Here is an 18,852-nt window from a genome sequence, read left to right as displayed (position 1 = left end):
ATCATAGCTGATCCAACAATCCTCAACCCCACTTTTGCCGTTTCCCTATAACCCTTGATTCCCTTACTGATTAAAAAGTTTGAGTCAGGTTTGATAAAGATAAGAAGGAATTTCTTCACTTCGAAGGTAGTGAATCTGTGGGATTCTTTATTGCAGGGCTTTTGGGGATGGGTTATTAAATATGTTCAAAACTGACCTAATTCTGGGATTATGCCTTCTGGTCTGAGACTCTCCCACAACAGGAAACACCTTCTCTGTATCTACCCTGTCAAGTACCCTTAGGATCCTCTATATTTCAATAACGATGCCTCATTTTCTTCTATATTCCAATGGGTTCAGATTCAACCTACACCTCTCATCAAGAAAACATCTTCATACCTAGAATCAACTTGCCAAACCTTCTCTGGACTGCCTCCAAAACATCTTTCCTTAGCTAAGGGAACCAAAACTTTTCGCTGTTTGAGGTGTGGTCCAACTAATGCCTTGTATAATTTTAGCAAGACTTTCCCACTTTTCCAAACTATTCACTTTGGAACAAAAGCTAACATTCCATTGGCCTACTCTGTTACCTGCTGAGCTGATATGGTAGATTTTCATGGTTTATGCGCTCCTATATCCCTCTGTGCTGCAATTTTCTGCATTCAAGTTATACCCAAATCTTGTATTCTTCCTGCTAAAATGCATAACCTCACATTTTCCCACATGAGATTCCATCTGCCACATTTTTTGTCCAGTCGCTTAGCCTGTCCATATCCCTCTCCCACTTTCCTGCAGCATAAGGTAAAGCACAACCAGAGACAACTAGAACTAACCAGAAATGGATTTGCAGGCATGGATGGTCAAATGCACACAGCAGAGATAGTGCTGGCCATTATGAAAAGAGCATTGCTTAAACTGTGACAAGTAATGGAGAGGAAACAAGAAAAGATTACGGTATCCCCTAATTAATTCTCCTTCTCACCTCCCATATCTCACAATCTCTTTTGATTTACAAGCTGTAGATGGTGTATTACTTTCTCCCTGTCTTTGCCACAACATAACTCGTGTTTTTTTCTCATTTCAGACACCCAAGAATGGCAATTTGCCAGTGGAAGAGTAGAAAGATCATGCTGTTGAAGATTTACTGTCGAACTGCCAAAATTTGGCAGATGGAGTATAATGTGATAAAATGTGAACCTGGCCATTTTGGCAGGAACATTCAAAAATCAGTATACTATTTAAATGGAAAGAAATTGCAGAACTCTGAAATGCAGAAGGATTTGGCTGCCCAGGTATATGAATCTAAGTGGTTAGCATGCAGCTACAGCTAGTGATGAGGAAAGCAAATGCTATATTGTTGTTTATTAGAAGAGGAATGGAATATAAAAATAGAAATTTTGCTACATTTGTACAGGGCAATGATGAGACCACATTTGGAGTGCTGTGTACAACTTTGATCTCGTTACTCAATTAAAGGTTATTATTGCATGAGAAGCAGCTTACAGAAAGTTTACTTGACTGATTCCTGGAATGAGGAAGTTGTAAAGTAACATTGTGCAGATTAGGCTTATATCGACTGAGCTTTAGAAGAATGACAGGTGATTTAATTGTAACATATAAGATTCTGATAAAGACTTGACAAGGTGTTAGGAGGATGTTTCATTTTAAGAAAGGAACTAGAATTAGATAGTACAATTTAAAAATGAAGCATCTCCCATTTAAGACACAGATAATGTTATGAATACTGAATAAGTCAGACTCCAGTGTGAGGCCTGGCTTGATAGATGGAAAGAAAAAGTAGAACTTAAGGTCTCTTACTGTGGAGGTCAGTCACTGAACATATTCACAAAAGACTGCAAATGCACTTTTAACAAAATAATATAAAAATCTATTAAATAAATGCATAAACTATATTATTCAAGAACGATTTTAAACAAACTCATTGTAACTTTCAGAAGAAGTTCAGTGCTCTTACTCCAATAACATTACAGACTCTCTAATCTTCGTGACGGATTACCTGTATCTCCAAGTTAAAGCTTCCTGCTCAGTTTGTGCAGCTGTAATTGGTTTCCTTCCCAGCAAGTCCTGCACTTTCATTCAATGTTTTTGTCTTCAAACAACATTTCTTCCACAGATCTTTAAACGATCTTCTAATTCAGTTCATTATTACTGCCACACATGTTCTTTAGACTAATGTTTTCAACAATCTTCCTGCATGTTTTCCTCCCTGACATGTCCATGGCATGCTGCTTCTCGAGATTTCTTCCAAGCAACCTCTGACATCTCCCCTTCTGTCCTGATTGTTGTGGAGACTGTAAAACTGACAGGACTTTTGTTTTAATAGACCGTTCCTCTCTGAATGAACCTAGTTCTAGGTCTCTCTTTCTCTGGGTTGGAGACGTCAAGTCAGTATACACCTTAGCAATTATCTCCTTGTCAAGTTTGCTTATAATCTTCTTAAAATCATATAGTTTCTTAGATACATTGATCAAAACAATAAGAAAAAAAAGATCAAACCAAAATTTAACATTACTCCACCGTAGAACCTAAGTTTCTAAATAATAACATATCATAAGCCTTCATCACACCTCTCTGCAGGAAACTAATTGAAAAGCTATCTTTCAGAGGCATTTTAATTTTCTATTAGAATTTCCTGTCATTGCTGTTTCAATTCTACCTATAGAGATTTAATTTTGAATTTATGTATAATTGCTGTAGTCAATACAACTTTCAAGTGGCCAAAGGGATATTCTTCTGCCCATTCAAGTTACTTTCATTTCTTTAACACACTCATGAAAACAATTTCTACAGTGTTGAAATTTGGAACAAAAATCTGAAAATTGACTTATGCCAATACACCTCAAAATTTCCTGTTTTGCCTTAGTAACAAGGAAATCCTAAGATAGTCTTTATTTTTGCTTCTCTAGATTTTGCTTGACCTTGTCCAACAATGCATTATTAAATGACCCAAATAAATTATCTTTGCTTTGGCAACTTACCTTGTAGCCAAGGTTATGATCAAATTTGTAACCATCCACCAATTTATTCCCAGGTTGTCTAAACATACCCAAATCATCAATGTAAAAAACACATGCGCCTAATCCTTCAATGACCTTGTCAGTTAAGTATCAAAAGGTTGGGTGTGCGTGTCATTCTGAACAGCATAAAGTCCATCCAGGGAGACAAAAGCCCATTTGTTTTTGGCCACATTGGTCATTTGAAGTTGTCAATATCTCGTGTAAGTTATTTCTTATAATAAATTATGCTTATCCAATCTTATCAATACAGTCCTCCAATGACAGAAACAAACAATAATCTGTATTTGTTACCACACTGACTTTGCAATAGTCTATACACAACTATTGTGATCCATTTGGTTTTAGCATTGTTACAATAGGTGAACTCCAGCTAATGTGACTTAGTTAGATAATATGTCCATAATGAACTTGATTTATTCACTCACTTTGGCTGACATCTCTGGGTTTAGTCTGCAAAGGTATTGTTTTATGGCTAACACATCCCCCACATTAACATCATTTAAACTTAAGTCAATTTATGACTCACAATAGCTTTTATAAGTCACTTCAATTTGATTTCTAAAGGGGTGACTTTAGAATTTCTAGTTGCTAATTCATTCTTGAATCAGTAAGATATTTCTGCTTCATTTCTACTTCATTCCCTGCTTCCTGAGCCACTGGAAATACTCTTCAGTTCTGATTATGCTACCTGTCAGAGTACCACCTAACATTTTGGCCAACTCACATGGCTTGGACATTTGACATAAATATTGGAAGTATAGCATCTGAGATTTGGTTTATAAATTCTCCTATTATTAATTCAAAGGATTCTCAAGCCTCACGCCCCAACGTCCATTCGAAAAGACTGAATCCTGTGGACTTATTTGGAGTACCTAATAGCAACAGTAACAAGGGAATTCCTTTACTCCCAATGTTAGAACATTATTGCCGATAGATTTAATGATCATGGTCTTGACGATTTAATGCCAACTTTCTAATGCACCTCAAGGTGGTGTATTAATCAACCTAATTTTTCCACTATAATTTTTCATTAATTTTCTGCAAAGGCACTGCCTCAGGAAATTGTGCTAAAATGTCAATACTTGTTACTAATCCCAACCACTAACTTTAGGTCAGGGCTCTAGAGAATCTAACAAGACCCCACCAAACTGTTCTTCAAAAGCTGATATCAGAATTAAAAGGTACAGGTTTCTCCATTACACAATATTGGCAAAATTTTACGACAGAAAACCAAAGTGATCTGTTACTGGAATTTCATGAGCTATTTGTAAAAATCTGTTATGACATATAGATGCAAATGCCACCTGATGGGCTACTGTCCATTCCTCACAGGTCGGTGTGCCAAATAGATAGAATATTGTTAAAATTGAGAAATTGCAGAAAAGATTTAAAAGGGTATTTACGGCACTGGAGGGTTTGACTTATAGGGAGAGGCTGAATAGGCTGGTTTTCGAGTGTTGATGCTGAGAAGGTTATTACAGGTTTATAAAATCATGATGGGCATGGATAGAGTGAATAGCCAAGATCTTCTTCCAAGAGTCCAAAACTAGAGGGCATCAGTTTAGTCTAAAACTAGAGGGCATAGGGATAAGGATTTTGGGGGAAAAATTTAAAAAGGATTTGAGGGATAATTTTCTCTTGCAGAGGGTGGTGTGAGAATGGAACAGGCTATCAGAGGAAGTAATGACTCTGATGAAATATATGACGAGGAAAGGGTTAGAGAGATATGGCCAAATGTTGGCAAATGGGACTAGGTCATATCTGGTCGGCGTGGACGTGTTGGGCCGAAGGGTCTGTTTCTATGTTGTATGATTCTATGATTCTCTCAAATTAAGATTTATCTGTTGCATTTCTGTTAAAGTGAATGAGCTAAATATGTCAGCCTCATTCTCTTTACTTTCTTCCTTTCTATTTATATATACGAAAATCATGTCAGATTACTGAATTTCAATATCATCTCTCATTTGCATAGACTTCTCCACTTCCCAATTCAATGGGTCTGAGTTCTACTCACAACAAGTAAAGAAAAGGTTTGCTCGCTGAGCTGGAAGGTTCGCGAAGACAAACTTTCCAGCTCAGTGAGCAAACCTACATCCAGAACCTCGACCTGAGCTACAAATCTTCTCAAACTCACTAACAGTAAAGAAAAATCCACAATGGTTCTGTTGTAATATCTCAATTTCTTTTACTTCCACTGATTGTTTCAACACCCTTGGTGAGGTCAGTAATTTGAACCTGCCAGATCTGTCTCCAAAATAAAATCAATGCCTTCCGTATGGATTTGTTGCACTACAATTGCAATGTCTCCATTTGCAAAGTCATTCTTTAATCCAACTTTACACAATGGTACAGGTTTATAACTTCCATTCGTCCCATCAGCAACTGACTTGCCCTAGTGTCTCACAAAATCTTTCATGATTTGACTTGTTGATTAGAATGAAGGAATACCTCTCCTTTGAAATAAAATATCTAGCATTTCCAGGAGTCTGATTCACTTTAGAAATAATTTTCTCGATTGCCAGAGCCACCTCCCCTTTCCTTTGTAGATTCTGAAGTTAGACACTCCCCCTGTCCCATAACTACAGCTTTGATGCCCATCCTGATGCATCTTTTTCTGAGGATTCCTTACACAATAAGTCTTCCACTTCATTTCCAGCAACTAAAATTTGCTGTGAACGTCTTATTATATTGAAAGTGTATTATATTCTTTATAGCACTTTTACATTGAGCTTTTCATTGTTTATTATTTCAGCTCCTTTCTATTTGTTTCCTAAAATTTTCAAACCCAGACTTATTATTCCTCCAACTTGTTTGCTTCCCAAATAACAATTTTTCCATATGTTCAAGATATTATATAGGTATCTGCAAATATCAAAGAACATGGAGGAGTTCAGTGTCATTTGGACGCAAAGTTTTGCACACAGCTTTGGCTCTTCCTTCTAAGTATAGTGACTTAACAGCAAATCTGAGGCATCAATCGTAATGCAGCATCAAATGACCAATGTTTCAGCTGCCAAGCAGCCCAAATAGCAGCCATGCATTATCTGGATGCTGTTGTGAAAATTCAGATGGCTGCCATCAAAGCTCTCGATTCCAGTTCTCAAACAATGCTCTCCAGCCTAATCTGTCCTCCACACTCCTTGATATTGACTGCAGAGTCTCAGAGCAGTTCATCACCCTATTATCTAATAAGCAAAGGTGAATGGGAAATTGGGAATGGGAAGGTGAATTAGTTCTTCATCTATAAAACTAGCAGAAGGGCCAGGCAAAGAAGAACAACATCTTTAGTTAATAGAGTCACAGTGTCATACAGCACAGCAACAGACCCTTCAGCCCAATGTATCCATGCTAACTAGACATCCCAATCTAATCTAGTCCCATTTGCCAGTATTTGGCCTATATCCCTCTAAAACCATCCTATTCATATACCCTTCCAGATGCCCTTTAAATGTTAAAATTGTGCTTGCCTCCACCACTTCCTCTAGCAGTTCGCTCCAGACATGCTCCACCCTCTGCATGAAAACGTTACCCTTTAGGTCCCTTCTAAATCTTTTCCCTCTCAACTTAAATCTATGTCCTCTAGTTTTAGACAGTTCCACTCGAAGAAAAAGACCTTGGCTATTCACCATATCCATGCCCCTCTTGATTTTATAAGCTGCTATAAAGTCACCCCACAGTCTCAGACGCTCCAGGAAAAAATACCCCAGCCTATTCAGCCTCTTTCTGTAACTCAAACCCTCCACTACCAGCAACCCTCTCAAGTTTAACAACTTCCTTCCTATAGAAGGGCGGCCAGAATTGTATGCAGTATTTTAAAAGTGGCTTCACCAATGTCCTCTACAGCTGCAACAGAACATCCCAACTCCTATATTTAATGTTCTGACCAATGAAGGCAAGGTGCCAAATGCCTTCTTCACCACCTGCCTACCTGTGACTCCACTTTCAAGTAACTATGCGCCTGCATCATGAGGTCCCTTTGTTTGGCATCACTTCCCAGGGAGAAAGTGAGGACTGCAGATGCTGGAGAGTCAGTCGAAAAGTATGGCACTGGAAAAGCACAGCAGGTCAGACAGCATCCGAGGAGCAGGAGAATCGATGTTTTGGGCATAAGTCCTTCATCTGCCCAGACCCCACACTTTTCAACACTCCCCAAGGCCCTATGTTTATTTAATCTAATGTTGCACAAGTGAAGGTGTGTTTGGAATGTCACAGAAACATTCAACTGTCTCCATTTTTAAAGCTATTATGACAGTCTTGATGTAGATCTTTTAATATTTGCTAATGCAAAGAAATGTTTGCAAAAATCTTTTAAATGACAAGGCCAAGGGATATTCAAAGGCTACCAAATTACCATCAATATGCCACCTGTCTCACCAGAGGGCTGAACATCCTTGACCATTACCACACAACCAAAGATGCCGAACGGCCCATACCCCGCCACACTTTTGAAACTCAGACTACAATGCTGTGTTCTTCTTCCTAGCTTACAAGCAGAAGTTGAAACATGAGGACCCAGTACAGAAAGCAGTACAGTGCTGGTCTGAGGCAGAGGAATAGCCAAGGTCTTTTCATCTGGGTGAGGGAGTCCAGATCTAGGGGGCATCGGTTTAAAGTGAGAGGGCAAAGATTTAAAAGGGACCTAAGGGGCAACTTTTTCACAGAGAGTGTGGTGCATGTATGAAATGAGCTGACAGAGGAAGTGTTGGAGGCTAGGACAATTACAATATTTAAAAGACATCTAGATGGGTATATGGGCCAAATGCTGGCAAATGGGACTAGATTAATTCAGGATATCTGATCACAATGGATGAGTTGAACTGAAGGGTTTGTTTCCATGCTGTACATTTCTATGACTATGAGTATGACTCTAAGTCTTGCCCTGGTTTGACTTTCCAAAATGCAACACCTCACATCTCTCGAAATGAAACTCCATCTGCCACTCCATAGCCCATTGACCCATCTGATCCAAGTCCAGTTGTATTGAGATAATTTTCTTTAGTGTCCCCTATACTACTTATTTTGGTGTCATCTGCAAACTTGCTAACCATGCCTCCTATGTTCATATTCAAATTATTTAAATAAATGGGGAAAAACAGTGAACCCAGCATCAATCTTTGTGGCACATCACTGGCCAGGCCTCCAGTTCCAAACGTAACTTTTCACCATCACCTTTTGTCTCCTACCTTCAAGCCAATTTTATATCCAATTGGCTAGCTTCCTCTGGATCCCATGTGATCTAACCTTTACTAACCAGTCTACCATGTGGGTATGAATGAAAATTCCTTTTCAACCTTTAGTGGAAATCAAGTAAAACTGCAAGAGACCATTATGTCTGGAACCACTATTCTATAAATTTACCGAAATATTAAAATGTTCTGCATTTGATATATTACCTGACCGGCTCTCTTTGAGTACCTACAATGAATCAACACTCTCACACATACTGGCAATTTGTTCCAAGGTGGGAGTTACAGCGTGTACTCATTCAAAGAAAGAGTGTTTGATGGCATAGTTTTGGGGGAGTGCAGATAAACAAACTAAGAGTGCATTTCCTGTTCCTCATTTCACGATGCCTAGGATCATTCCCATGGGAACTACTAAGTTGGCTGTTTGCCTTCCTGATGTGCTATTGGGACTACGAAGCCTTGCCAAACTGGTTCTGTTGTTAGAGGTGGCCACAGAGAGGAGGCTATCAACATTTGGAGTGCAAAAATTACAGATACTAGACCAAGGGTGGAGTTAGCGGAGTGCGTGATTGCTGGCTCTCTTCTACATTTCCTGCAGTAAGCAAGGTACCTAGCTAAGTTTGTTTCTAAATCTGTCCCTGTGTCCTGCATGACACAGACACATTGTCCTAAACCTAATTAGATTAGATTATTTACAGTGTGGAAACAGGCCCTTCGGCCGAACAAGTCCACACCGACCCGCCGAAGCGCAACCCACCCAGACCCATTCGCTGCATTTAATGTAGGCCTGAACAGCATTGCTTTTAAGCACCCTTTTTCTGAACTTGCCTGCCACTATTTCTTGTTTCTGTATCAAATCATTTGTCAACCTTACCCATCGCAATTACATTTCATCACAAGACCCAGGCACAGAAAGCCACCTCTCCAAGGCAAGGAAGAACATATGGTCTGAACACTTCACATATGATGAACCACATTGAAGTGTGTACTAAGGTTCCACAGCAGCTCATAAAGTGCCAGATAAGTGGCATTTTAAATTACTTACAGTGTGGAAACAGGCCCTTCGGCCCAAAATGTCCACACTGACCCACCAAAGCGCAACCCACCCGTACCCCTACATTTACCCCTTCACCTAACACTACGGGCAATTTAGCATGGTCAATTCACCTGACCTGCACATCTTTGGACTGTGGGAGGAAACTGGAGTACCCGGGGGAAACCCACGCAGACATGGGGAGAATGTGCAGACTCCATACAGTCAGTCACCTGAGGCGGGAATTGAACTGGCACTGTGAGGCAGCAGTGCTAACCACTGTGCCACCGTGCCGCCCAAGGTTGACTCTCTTGCTGGTGGCATGTATCTAGGAAGGAGCACACTGATCTTATGGGCAAACAGGAACAGGCAATAAATCCAGGCCTTGTCAGATTTGACCATTTCCTGTGAATGAATAAAGTAATATTTTTAACAAACGCTGATGATGCTAGTGGTGGCTGACAGCCAGACTGTGCAAACAAGGTACAAAATAAACACCAATGTTTGTGGCAAAGATGACCGTCTACAATCACATAGAGCTGCATATCAATTCGACCCTGAGAATGATGCAAATGCTCTTGTATAGAAGATAGCAACAGCAATTGTACTACTGGAGTAATAAGCAAAAAAAACACACACCATTTTTAAGATGATGAAACAAATAGATACTGATCTTTCAATATTCCAGCCGCTATCAAAAAACTTGCAAATCACCTTCATTTTATTATTATTTTGGTTCAATTCTCATCACCCCCTCAAAGGCAAATTTCACAAACAATAAACTTCCACCTCGGAGGGTTTGCAAATACCCTAAGGTTCTTGTAGTTGTTGCCTGCTTGATCTCAGAAAAAAAATGGTTTGTTATTGAATATCAAACAGAAACCTACGTCGTTAGCAGCAGCAACCCTGTGCCATAGAGACTCGTCTCATCACAGCCGTGATGGAAACAAGCAGAGCAATGCTTTTCAAAGCTAACCAATCGCACAGCCGTCAGCTGCTTGTCATATTATGTTTATGCACATTTTACTTTCAAGAAACATAAATTTCTACTTCAGAAGAAAGTGAGATAAATTTATGACTGCTGCCTGAAAATGTATTTTCTACCCCAATTCATTAAAACAACTCAGACAAGGCACAGCAATACTTTGGCATGAAGCAAAATGCCATGGTGAAGTTTAAGGGCATATCTGAAGTTTTGCTCCTGCATCAGTAATGTTCACATCTGAAATAGAAAGAAATAGGGAAATAAAAACTAGCATTGTCCTTTGTGGGAATAGCACACAGCATTCTTCTACACTGGAATACCAATGCAATTTTATCCTATGCTGGAATATCAAACTGGCATTCTCCAATTCTAAAAAGAGATTTTAATTCATAATCCCAGTTAGCATCGCCACATTTTGATAATATAGCACCACTCATTTGACTTTTCCATTCAATAAATAGCAGGAATTTGCAACAAAAGTCCACAGTAAGCTTTAATAATAGGATGAATAATTCTTGCTTATTCTCATATCCATATCTTGGCAGATAGCTTGGGCTTTGGTGGTTTGCTCTGTGTTACATATCACATGGCGCAACTCAGGAGCCACACTATAGCATTCAAGTCACTGTCATGCATGCTGTAGCTGAAGGATTCACCGGCCTTTATTTTCCCCTTGACCTAATCCAATACCTCCAAACCATCAGCCAGCACATGTCATAGCCACTGGAATTATTTCCCAGTTGCCTTTGTCAATGCCACCTCCATATCTCTTGTAGGTGTCCTTGTAGTGGAGGTACACATGTCCAGCAAGTCTAATCCAGTAGCCAGTTCATCACACAAGGCTTTTGGGCTGACAGAGCCTAGGACAGGGCATAAATCTTAGCCCAAGACTCTACAGGGCTCGATGTGCTCAGGTTAGGGTTCTGGGAGATAGCAATACTGTAGCTGCTGATTTCTGTCCATTTCTATCATCTGATTAACATGACCAAGTGAATGCAGGCATCTCTGGCTTACAATGAGTGTATGTTGTTGGAATTCACAAACTCTTGGATCTTTAAATTGGTGACTTTGTCCACCCAACAGATGCTGAGACAGTGTAGGTGAGCATTGTGCAGTCTTTTCTTCTACTTAGCCTATATTGTCCACGTCTCAACACGTGTAAGCCAATGTCACGGAGTTAAAAATCACACAACACCAGGTTATAGTCCAACAGGTTATTTGCAAGTACTAACTTTCAGACCACTGCTCCTTCATCAGGCAACTAGTGAGGCAGGATCATAAGACACAGAATTTATAGCAAAAAGATCATTGTTTCATACAACTGATACGATATATTGAACAAAGCTAGATTCAAAATATCGTATCAGTTGCATGAGACTAGTCTGTTCAAGTTCACCTGCAGCCTCTCTGCTTCCAAATGCTACCTGCCTCTCAACATATCTTCATGTCATCTGGAAACTTTGCAACAATGGCCTCAGTTCCTTAATCCACATCATTGTTTTGCAAAACGAATAGCTGTGGTCCCAACATTGACCATATGGAACTCCACTAGTCACTGGCTGCCATCCTGAAAAAGAATCCTTTATCCCTCCTCTCTGCCCTCTGCCAGTCAGTCAATTCTCTATCCATGCCACTATCTTGCCCCTAAGAAAATGGGCTCTTATCTAACCTAGCAGATATCTTGTGCAGTTACAAAAGACTGTTGATGATAGGATAAAATCCTGTTTGATCCAACTGCAAATGTCAAAAGATTCTGATGTTATCAGATAATAGTTGATGTGACTCATCTAGTGGTCATGGACATGGTGCTTGGAATCTTTGGCGAGCAGCCAATTTTCTCCAGCAGCTGACATAGAATGCTGTGCTCACATAGTCAAATATCTCCATGCAACTGATGAAGACACTACACTTAAATCATCTCTTTTTCTGTTTCAAAACTAAGAAGGTTGTTCCGCTGTAGAAACTGGATTTTGAGATAAAGGCATTAATCCCGGATTTGCATTCTGACAAATACACATGTGAACACTGGCAAAATACTTTTCTCATGATGTTTAGCAGGGAATGATGCTTCGATTGTTATTGCAATCATTGCAGTTACCTTTTTCTTGTACAGAGTAACAATCTTTGTATCCCACACTTCCTAGAGCACTGCCCCACTCCTCCAGCAGAGACAAAGAAGCTTATACAGATACAAACATACAAAACAGGAGTCTCCTTCCTATCCGAAAGATGTTGCAAAACTTGAAGGGGTTCAGAGGAGATTTACAAGGATGTTGCCAAGGTTGGAGGATTTGAGCTATGGGTGGAGGCTGAACAGGCTGAGGCTGTTTTCCCTAAAGCGTCGGAGGCTGAGGGGTGGCCTTATGGAGGTTTACAAAATTATGAGGGACATGGATAGGATAAATAGACAAAGTCTTTTCCCTGGGGTGGGAGAGTCCAGAACTGGAGGTCATAGCTTTAGGGTGAGAGGGGAAAAGATATAAAAGAGACCTAAGGGACAACTTTTTCACGCAGAGGGTGGTATGTATATGGAAAGAGCTGCCAGAGGAAGTGGTGAGGCTAGTACAATTGCAACATTTAAAAGGCATTTGGATGGGTATATGAATAGGAAGGGTTTGGAGGGATATTGGGCCAGGTGCTGGCAGGTGGGACTAGATTGGGTTGGGATATCTGATTGGCCTGGATGGGTTGGACCAAAGGATCTGTTTCAGTGCTGTACATCTCTATGACTATGACTCTATAAGTAGACTAGTTAGCTCCTTGAGCCTGCTTCATCATTCAAAATTATCATGATTGTTCCCATCTACGCTTATAACCCTGGATCCACCTCTGTTTTAAAAATATTGAATTGTGCAGTTAAACTGTACACTTTATACATTGCTATTTTTATTCTTCCTACCGAATTGAATAACTCACATTTTCCTACATTATACTCCATCGGTCAAATTGTTGTCTACTCACCCAACCTATCTCCAGGCATTTGCAGCTTCCTTATGCCTTGTTCACAACACACCTTCTTACCCATCTTGGTGTTGTGTGCAAATTGAGTTACCAAGCCTGTGCTTCCTCATCTAAGTCATCACAGGCCCCATCACAGATCCCGGCATGATGCCATTACTCACATCCTGCTAATCAGTGAAAGACCCATTTATACATACTCTTAGTTTTTTTGCTTGCAAGCTTATCCATGCTAATATGATACTCCTTACACTATAAGCTTTTATTTTCCACAATACCCTTTGATGTGGTACCTCATCGAATACCTTCTGGAAATTCAAGTATAATACATTTACAGAATCCCTTTTTATCCAGTGTATTACTCCTTCAAAGAATTACAATAAATTAGCAAAACATTAATGAAATGATATTGACTTTCCCGATTAGTTATGGTAGCATTCAATGAGCCCTTCATTCAAACTACCACTGCAAATCTGTGAAGGAGTGTTAGTTTCCTGTGCTTGATGAATTCAGGCAGCACATAATCAGCACCCAGAGCTTGACCTGTGGCAGATGAGTCAATAATTTCACTGAACTCCTCTGAGGGTTGGACATCCAGCTCTTCCACAACAGGCAGGTTTTCTATGGTATCCACAACTTCCCCAGAGATTGTGTTCTTTTGGAGACCAACTCTAGTCAATGTTCCACCCATGTCTCCAGTTAATTACTGCGAATGCTAATGACCTTTGCTTTCAATGCTGTTCTTTTCTTTATTGATAGACCTGTTGCCTTTTTGTTCCCAATCATAGCACTCTCTGTGCCTAAGGACATCTGGTATTCTGGCCGAGTTGTAACCAGTAGTTACTGGCACAGGGCCCAGCAGTCTGTTGGACGTTACGCTGAGCATCTCATAGTGCACTTAGAGTCTTCTCTTCTTGATCTCTCTTGTAACTAATGAATGTGGATCATTCGGCTCAAATGGCAAGTCACATTATAGTGATGTTAGCCCCAAAATAATTAGTGCTTTCTGCTCTTGCTTCCCAAATGTTGAAAATGGGCACTGTAGATGGTTTCTTCAAGTTTGATTTGTGTTTCTTCTGCACTTTGAATGGGAATGCTGGATAGTCTGTTTATTCAAGGCAAGGACGTTAATTGAAGAACAGCTCACATTGATTCGCTGAAACATTTCTGCTTTGAATGAAAAGTCTTGTCCTTGAGCAGAAAGGGCAGGGAACTCGATTGCAGTATGTAATATGGCAGCTGCATGTATTGAAAGGACGTTAACAGAATCTCTCTGGCAAAGCTTACCCCCTGCAAGAGTTTCCTCTGAACCCTTCCAATACCACATGAGTATGTAACATTATTCTTTCAGTGAGTGACTCTCAGCCAAGCCTGCCCCTGAAAGGTAAGGGATGCTAATGCTTTTTTAAAAAATTCATTTATGGGATGTGATCATGGCTGGCTGGGCAAAGGCTTATTGCTCATCCTCAGTTGCCCTTGAGAAGGTAAATCATGAGCTAGCTTCCTGAACTCCTGCAATCTATTTGTTGTACATAGTCCCACAATCTCAGGATCTTGACCCATAGACACTGAAGCAATGGTGATGAATTTTGAGAATGGTGAGTGGTTTGGAGGGGAAGTTGCAGGTGGTGGTGTTTCCATCAGCCCTTCCAGGTGGCAGTGGTTATGGGTTTGGAAAGTCCAGCCAATGCCAGTGTTTAATCATGGATGTCTCTAGGAAATTGTGATGACCTCCAGCTCTTTCAGGACAATGTTTCAGCACAGATACGTATATTAGAAACGTTTATTTTGAGGCTTCTTTTAAGACAGAAAGATTGAACTAGAGGTGCAAAGTGGGCAGTTAAGACCACTTGAGTAAATAACTTGGGAGGCCTGGGGATTTTTTTTTAATGCATCTGAATGGGAGTGGCAAACTCTCAGATTTCAGGCTTTTGATTTTCTGGGTTTCGGTTCTTCAGTAGCATCAGAAGCTGCTGGGATCTCAACAGAGAAACTTCAGTAGAGATCTCCTGGCCACTACTCTCTCTGAATTTTCTAGATTTGTTTTTGTTCCTGGATTGAAGAACTGCATGTTAGAATCTGTGTCTGAATTTGCCTTTTTGCCAAAGGTAAATGGGATGTTACTATATTGGAACAGTTAATTAGTATAATTATTGCATCTATTATTCAGTTAAGTTTTCCAAGTGCGTTTGTTACTCCAATTTTTTCTTTCTTTTGTTTGTATTTTAACTATAGTGTTTATATAAATTGTGTTCTTCTTTAACGTTGAATAGTTTGAACAGTCTCATTGTATCTGGAACATGGCGCTTCACATTTGCCTTTAAAATTAGAAAATGTGAGGGTCTGAACTATCTTCTTAAAATATTTTAAGGGGGTTGTATCTGGTCTGTAACAAAATCTTGTGGCACAATTTGTTCTGAATCTGTTACATAAAGCTCAAGGTAGCAGCAAAGCTTGTAGTCTCGGCCCATGTTCATTTATTTTTCATAGGATATAACTGAGGTTAAGCAGCCATGCACTATGATCCATGTCCACCTTTGCAGTGAAATCCACCAGTAAAAGTGGTCTTGTCTTAGGAATTCTGTTGACAGTAGTGTTAAGCTCCTCAAAGAACTGAACCTCCAGCTCTGTCAGGACAATGTTTCAGCACAGATACGTATGTTCGAAACGTTAAAGTAAGTTAATGTAGAATTGTGAACAACTTGCAGATTTTAGAATTAAAGGTTTGTGTACTTCGAGTGTTGTGAAACTTTTGAATTTTCTAATCTAGGCAGTTATGGAGTAAATTTAAGGCTAGGATAGGGAAGATAGCTGGCTTCTTAGGGAATGGAAACATATTAAGACTATACAGGCAAGTGGAGTGAAGCCGATGATGCTGAATGTTGGAGCAGGCTCAATGGCCAAACCCTTCTCCCATTTCCCATGTTTATGTGTACGTTTGCTGCTACCTAAACATGACAGTCACAGAGTCACTTACAGAATACCGAAAGGATATTTGATCCATTGGGCATGTGCTTGCTCCATGTGGTGTAATCCAATCAGCCACACTCTTTCTCTCAGTCTCATGGACATGCAAGCTTATTTCCCTCAAATGCTCATGAAATTCCTTTTGATATCATTCATCCTCTCCATTTTCACCACCCTCATGAGATCCAAGTCATTGCCACTTGTTTTGTAAATAAGTTGTTCTTCATATACCACCTGCAGCCTTTGCCCAAAATCTTAAATCTGTATCGTCTACGACGACAAGAGTTTTTCTCCTGTCCACTTTATCTAAGCCTGTCATAATCTTATATCCATCTATCAAAGTTCTCTTCAATCTCTTTCGCTCCATGAGAACAGCTTGGGTCTTTTCAATCCCACCCTGAAACAAACATCTCTCCAGCCTATGAACCATTCTGGTAAATCCTCTCTTCAACCTCTCAAGGACTACCACAAATTTCCAGGTGGTGACTAGACCTAGACATAATACTTTAGTTGGACCCTCGCCAGAGCTTTGAAAAGGTTCAGCACAATTCTTCTGTTTTTTCACTCAGCACCTCTACTTACGAAGACCAAGATACTATCTGCTTCACTCACTACTCTCAATGTACCACCTTCAAAGATCAACAATGATATAACTCATTGTATTACATCAATCATGGAGCTTTACCAAATCAAAGATTTATTTGGTCAGTCATTCATAATCATTTGCATCCTTACAGGATCCGATATGTACGCTGTGCAATTATTTAAAAAGTTAAAAATCACTCAACACTGGGGAACACTTCAGCAGTCAGGGCATTTGGCCACGGACCTTCGTGTGACTATCCTCCAAGGTGGACATTGGGACAGGCAACAACGAGTAGAGGCTGATAGCCAAGTTCTGTACCCATGAAGATGGCATCAACTGGGAACTTGGGTTCATGTCCCACTGCACTATACACTCTCTTTCACTCACACACACGTGCACTTTTACATATGCACGCAGATCTTCTCTCATATACAAGCTCTCTCTCATACGCACACACATACACCCTACCCCCACTCACACCCATGCACGCACACTTTCACAGGCTTATACTCCATCACACTTGCACACAAATTTTACAAAGTTTGCGTACACGCAAATACACACTCTGTCACATGCACACACTTACTCTGTCTGTCTGTCTGTATCTCTCTCCTGCATGCGCACACACATATAAGTTTATTGGGTGAATTTCTACTTGCAGAATTACATTTGCAGATACATTCTAGTTTGCTCAAAAAATGCAGAACCTGCAGGCAGTCAATCCATGTAATATTTTGTAAATTCCACTTTGGAAATAGTCTGACTCAAGACTGGGATACAGGCAGATTCTAACCTAATACATTTAATGCATCATCTGAGCTGAGATGTCACCTTTTGTTCTAAAACCTTAAGTTATCCTGAGAATGTGACTTAAAAGAAGTTCTGGGATTTACATATTAAAGAACCAAAACCAGCAAATCCATTCTAAAAGATGAAAGACTTAACAGTCTAGGTTTGTTCAACATCTCATTTCAGCTGCACGACACTGCAATCTTTTGCTCTAAATTCTGTGTCTTGTGGTCCTACTTCACAATCTCCTGATGAAGAAGCAGCGCTTCGAAAACTAGTGCTTCCAAATAAACCTGTTGTTGTGTGATTTTTAACTTTGTCCACCTCAGTCCAACATTGGCTCCTCCAAATCGTAATTATTGAAATTTAGGCCTAAAATGACCTGTTCCAGTCATTAATGTTGACCTTCAACCCTGTTCTCAACTAGAAAAAAGTAATGCACTTCACGGGCATTTAAGGGTTAAAAGACTAGGAACAGGAGGAAGCCATTCAACTTGAACCTGTTCTGCCTTTCCATTAGATTACGTGTCTTAGCTCTGGTCACTGAGAATAAAACGTATCTCTCAATAACCTGTTGAACTCAATACCTTCTTTCCTTCAAACTAGAGAGAAAAAAAAGATTCTGAATTTTCAGACATTTAAATGTAGGTCTTCACTTGAAGATCAACTAATTGTATCCATGGGAAATAACTGAAAACAGCTCTCATCAAAAGCAAACAAAAATCTCAAGATGATACATGTTCTCTCTCAAAGTAATGTTTAGTTATAATCACAATATTACTAACCACAGCATTAACAACGAATTTTCCTTAAACCATCCCCAACCTAATTTGAAAAGGACTGATGAATGTGGCAAATTTGGAACCTTTATTATTTCTGGACCTAAAACTTGCTCTATACTTCTGGAAAGACTGCAAGTATTAAAAAGTACACCCACACACACTGTATATACATTCCCACTGGTACAGATTGGTTTATAACTTAGTGGACGTGGAAATAAATTCGCTAATACAGAAACTGGACTCAAATAACAAACTCCAGGGGAAGATGGAAACTTGTAACTTAAAATGTTTATAAAGCAACTGATACCAAGGGAGCCTGTCACACCATTCCTCCAAGCTCAGAAATTACTGGCATTAAACAAATGAAGGGTCTGCCCTGGTTATGGTTATTTCTAACTATATCCCATTATCCAGTTGTCAACTGTGGTTATGTAAATTGTATGCCCTTTAGATCAGAAGGATGAGGCTCCCGTACAGTGACTGAACAAGGAATCCAGGCTAATGTCCCCAATGCAAAGCTGAGGGTGGGCTGAGTGTCAGGAGTGCCTT

At 39.9% G+C, this 18,852-nt stretch overlaps 1 protein-coding gene across 2 annotated transcripts in view; it reads right to left on the bottom strand.

Annotated features, from left to right (window-relative positions):
* Positions 1-18,852, bottom strand: part of LOC132821458 (polyhomeotic-like protein 3) — a 106,934-nt gene that overhangs the window by 60,967 nt on the left and 27,115 nt on the right. The window lies entirely within an intron of this gene.

The sequence above is a fragment of the Hemiscyllium ocellatum genome, chromosome 13 (genome assembly GCF_020745735.1).
Source record: "Hemiscyllium ocellatum isolate sHemOce1 chromosome 13, sHemOce1.pat.X.cur, whole genome shotgun sequence".
Taxonomy (NCBI): domain Eukaryota; kingdom Metazoa; phylum Chordata; class Chondrichthyes; order Orectolobiformes; family Hemiscylliidae; genus Hemiscyllium; species Hemiscyllium ocellatum.
This window is presented reverse-complemented; position numbering and strand designations above follow the sequence as displayed.